The sequence below is a fragment of the Muntiacus reevesi genome, chromosome 6, assembly GCF_963930625.1.
Source record: "Muntiacus reevesi chromosome 6, mMunRee1.1, whole genome shotgun sequence".
NCBI lineage: Eukaryota > Metazoa > Chordata > Mammalia > Artiodactyla > Cervidae > Muntiacus > Muntiacus reevesi.
The window spans coordinates 99,607,449-99,612,786 of NC_089254.1; positions in this window are offsets into that span (position 1 = coordinate 99,607,449).

Genomic DNA, 5,338 nt, shown 5'->3' on the forward strand with positions numbered 1-5,338 from the left:
TATCCCATGCCCTTCTCTTTAGCTTACATCCATTGCACTGAATGGAGCCTTGATACAAAACAGCAGATTTCAATGTGGTAAGTGAAGAACACAACAAAAATGGGAACATGAAGGATGGCCTGGTCAGGCAGCTGGTTCCCCTCTGCAGTGTGGAGGAGAGCTATCTTGTCTCCCCCTTCTGATTCAATCACGTCTGATCTTTAGCTCATGAGAGATATCACCTTTCTTGGGTCTATAACTTATAGATTATTTCAAAGATCCTTTCTAAACTCATGTGTAAATGTTGCCTATTAACTTCTATTTATCCCTAATTTATTCTGTTTTTATTTATTTATCTTAGACCCATTCTAGTGTCCTGAAGGGTTCATTCCAAAATCTGTTTATGGGTCTTCATTTCTATTGGTTCCCTTGGTAAACTATTCTAATTGCACCACCTCTATTATTACCACATACTTGCCTACTTTTGCATACTTCTTTTTTTTTCTTTTTGTGTTTTTTTTTTTTTTTGCTTTTCTAAAATACATACGTATTTTCCATAATGATTGGAACCAAATGCAATACCAAGGACAACATATAAAAATATAAGTTTGTGATGGATTCCCATAACTATGGATTGTATGTAACTATTGCTGTCTTTTCACACTGATTTGTTGCCTTGTCATAATCTCTTAAATAAAGAGACCAACCTCTGGCAGGTAAGCAACCTGAGTTACCTGAGTTCTAATCTATCTACACAATAGACCACATGACTGTCTTCAGTTCAGAAACACACTCATGTATAAGGCACTTCCATGTATCTTTACCTAGCAATTGGATTGATCAAATTCACAGATTTAATCAATAGTCTCTCTGTATCCATACTTTGCAATGATACTCAGCAGTTTACCAAAAGAGTTGGGATCTATCTTCTGACATCACATCTTTCCTTCCTCAGTTCACCTTCATCTTTGGAAATATGTGAGGGATGATATGCAGTAGATTGTGGTTCCTTTATTAGAATTTACAGACTATGTAAATTTAGAAAATCATTGGGCTTTGGCTTTTAGATTTACTTGGTATACAAAACAAAAGAGTTAAACCTGTGGATGCTGTGGTTGCCTTCTCAGCATCCACTTTTACCTCTCCTCTATTATGTCACAATGATGCACTAGGGATGTGACCTGCTTGTCCTTAGCTTAGCAGTGAAATCCCTGTGTTTGGTTCAGGAGTGAGTATATGACACAGTTGGTCATATTAAACATCAGACCCTTTATTTATGTTCAGTGTTGGGATAACACAGAGTGAGGTGTGTTGAGACATTGCTCTGAGCGTATGAACATGGCTGATGAATGAGAATCAAACTTGCTGCTATCATTTTGCAGTGACCACTGGGGAAACTGCCTAAGGATGAAGCCCACGCATAGAAGTCAAAAGAAGAGAATTGCCCAGAAGTGGAGCGGAAGTCCTAGTAAAACTGTGACAGAATGTAGGCCTTTTCTCTAGATATTTTTCAGTTATCATCTACTAAATTCTTTTCAATGTGTAAGATAGTTTGAGTCAGGCTTTCAGTTGCTACAATTAAAACCATCTCCAGTGATACAGTTTCCAAAACCTCTTCCATCTCTGCATCAAGCTATACTTACTGCTTGTGCTATCTAGCTATACTTATGCTATATAGCATTCAGTTCAATTCAGTTCAGTCACTCAGTCATGCCCAACTCTTTGTGACCCCATGAATTGTAGCACGGCAGGCCTCCCTGTCCATCACCAATTCCCGGAGTTTACTCAAACTCATGCCCATCGAGTCGGTGATGCCATCCAGCCATCTCATCCTCTGTCGTCCCCTTCTCTTCCTGCCCCCAATCCCTCCCAGCATCAGGGTATTTTCCAATGAGTCAACTCTTCACATGAGGTGGCCAAAGTACTGGAGTTTCAGCTTCAGCATCAGTCCTTCCAATGAACATCCAGGACTGATCTCCTTTAGGATGAACTGGTTGGATCTCCTTGCAGTCCAAGGGACTCTCAAGAGTCTTCTCCAACACCATAGTTCAAAAGCATCAATTTTCTCGTGCTCAGCTTTCCTCACAGTCCAACTCTTACATCCACATGACCACTGGAAAAACCATAGCCTTAACTAGATGGACCTTTGTTGGCAAAGTAATGTCTCTGCTTTTTAATATGCTATCTAGGTTGGTCATAACTTTTCTTCCAAGGAGTAAGTGTCTTTTAATTTCATGGCTGCAATCATCATCTGCAGTGATTTTGGAGCCCCCCAAAATAAAATCTGACACTGTGTCCACTGTTTCCCCATCTATTTTCCATGAAGTTATGGGACCAGATGCAATGATCTTAGTTTTCTGAATGTTGAGTTTTAAGCCAACTTTTTCACTCTCCTGTTTCACTAGCTATACTTAATGGTAGAACAAATGCTTTATATGATTATTCTTATTTTCATGGCATATCTGTGGGTTCATTTTAATGGACACAATTCTATAACTTCTCAGATCCTCTCAACCACCTCTTCTTTCCAAGGGCACTGCCTGCATCCTGGGTCATACTGCTATCACCTTTTCTGGGCCCTTTCCAAGCTGACTGGAGGTCACATGAAGCTCTGAGCATGAATAGCTCTCCTGTCCCTGAAACATGAAAGCAAAAGTTGCTCAGTCATGTCTGACTCTTTGTGACTCCAGGGACTATACAGTCCATGGAATTCTCCAGGCCAGAATACTGGAGTGGGTAGCCTTTCCCTTCTCTAGTGGATCTTCCCAACCCAGGAATTAAACCAGTGTCTCCTGCATTGCAGGCAGATTCTTTACCAGCTGAGCCACAAGGGAAGCCCAAGAATGCTGAAGTGGGTAGCCTATCCCTTCTCCAGCGGATCTTCCTGTCCCAGGAATCAAACTGGGGTCTCCTGTGTTGCAGGTGGATTCTTCACCAACTGAGCTATCAGGGAAACCCGTAAGCTGAACCTATCCAGGCCAACTTGCCATACTACTTTAAAACTTGTCTGAAAAAACACATTTTCAGACCTTGCTTTGGGCTTCCTGGGTGACTGTCAAGGGAAAGATGATGCTATCATAAATTCTGAGTAGTTATATCCTGGGATATGAACCTTGACTTATGAGAAATGGGATGGGGAGCCATGCAGATAAACTGCCAAGGGCTGCTCTGCGCTGTGTTTTTGTCTATCACATCTTCCTATAGCTTTACTTCATGTGTCTTCTTACTTCACTTCCACTTTCTTCTCGCCCTTCCTTCCCTGGTGTTCAAACTGTGTTAGTTCTTTAATCCTTGCCTCTGCTGCTGAAAGGACCATCTTTATTCTAAAAGGTAGCAGCTCAGGTATTAGCTTGTTCAGGATCACTCAGTAGCAGCTCCTGGATTTGCATCTGGGTCTCATAGGAAGCCAGATTGCCATAAATGTTTCTAAATATTTACTTTGCATGCATGCTTGCATGCTACGTCGCTTCAGTCATGTACGACTCTGTATGACCCCATGGACAGCAGCCCACCAGGCTCCTCTGTCCACGGGATTCTCCAGGCAAGAATACTGGAGTGGGTTGCTATTTCCTTCTCTGATTTGATTGCTAAGTCACATCTAACTCTTTGGAACCCCATGAACCGTAGCCCTCCAGGCCCCTCTGTCCACGGGATTTCTCAGGCAAGAGTACCGGAGTGGATTGCCATTTCCTTCTCCTAATATTTACTTTACAGTTTGTAATTTGCTTTTCACAGAACAGTAACAAACAGTTTAAGGACCACTGGTCATTGGACCACACTTCACATAGTGCTGTTCATACTAGCACTACAGAAGCTTCAGAGTCTCCAGTTGTATTCTTTTTTTTTTTTTTTTCTTTTATTTATTTATTTATTTTATTAGTTGGAGGTTAATTACTTCACAATATTTCAGTGGGTTTTTCCAGTTGTATTCTTTTGGCCTCTTCATCTCAGGCATCCTTCCCACCACACTTGCTGCCAGTGGACTTGACTGGTTGGGAAGATATCAAAGGGACTTTAGTCCATTTATTTATGCATTAAGTAATTCACACTTCATGGCGTACCTTCTTTATTTGGAGATGGAATTCATGCTTTTGGGTCCTGGAACATCTCCCAAGAGTTTGTAATGGCATTGTGTTTGATGCAGGGGGAAGATCAGAATTTGTTCCCTAGGCTTTTAGTTTTTCTATAGATATCTATGGGACGTCCTTTGTAGCGCAGTCAGTAAAGAATCTACCTGCAATGCAGGGGACCTGGGTTCGATCCCTGGGTTGGGAAGATTGCCTGGAGAAGGAAATGGCAACCCACTCCAGTATTCTTGCCTGTGAAATCTCATGGACAGAAGAGCCTGGCAGGCTATGGTCCAGGGGGTCACAAGAGTCAGACACAACTTGGCGACTGAACCGTCACCATAAATATCTATAATATTCACAAGTATTTTAGCTTATATTTCACTTAGGCTGTATCCTGTCTTCCTGAATTGAGGCCCAAAGCTCTGCCACTTAAAATATTTCTAAGTTTATTAGATATGAGAAGAAGTTCATTTGTAAGGAAAATAGTAGATAGTAGGAGTTGATATGAAGCTGTATAATCAGATAAGTCTAATTTCAAAAATCAGCCTCACTATTAATAAGCTGTGTCTCTGGGGGAAAATTATTTAAACCCTCTGGTCCTTAGTCTTGTTAGTCCAAAAGGGAAGATAATAATAAGTAGTCACTCTAAGGGCTCAGTCTATAGAGTCGGGCTGCTGGCATTTGCATCCTGGCTTTATTATTTATACCTAATGAGAATCTTGAGTGTGTTACATAACTTCTATTACATTCTCCTTCGGTTCAGTCGCTCAGCCGTGTCTGACTCTTTGTGACCCCATGAACTGCTGCACGGCAGGCCTCCCTGTCCATCACCAACTCCTGGAGTTTACTCAAACTCATGCCCATCAAGTCGGTGATGCCATCCAGCCATCTCATCCTCTGTCGTCCCCTTCTCCTCCTGCCCCCAATCCCTCCCAGCATCAGGGTATTTTCCAATGAGTCAACTCTTCACATGAGGTGGCCAAAGTACTGGAGTTTCAGCTTCAGCATCAGTCCTTCCAATGAACACCCAGGACTGATCTCCTTTAGGATGGACTGGTTGGATCTCTTTGCAGTCCAAGGGACTCTCAAGAGTCTTCTCCAACACCATAGTTCAAAAGCATCAATTTTTTGGCGCTCAGCTTTCCTCACAGTCCAAGTCTCACATTCCATACATGACCACTGGAAAAACCGTAGCCTTAACTAGATGGACCTTTGTTGGCAAAGTAATGTCTCTGCTTTTTAATATGCTATCTAGGTTGGTCATAACTTTCCTTCCAAGGAGTAAGTGT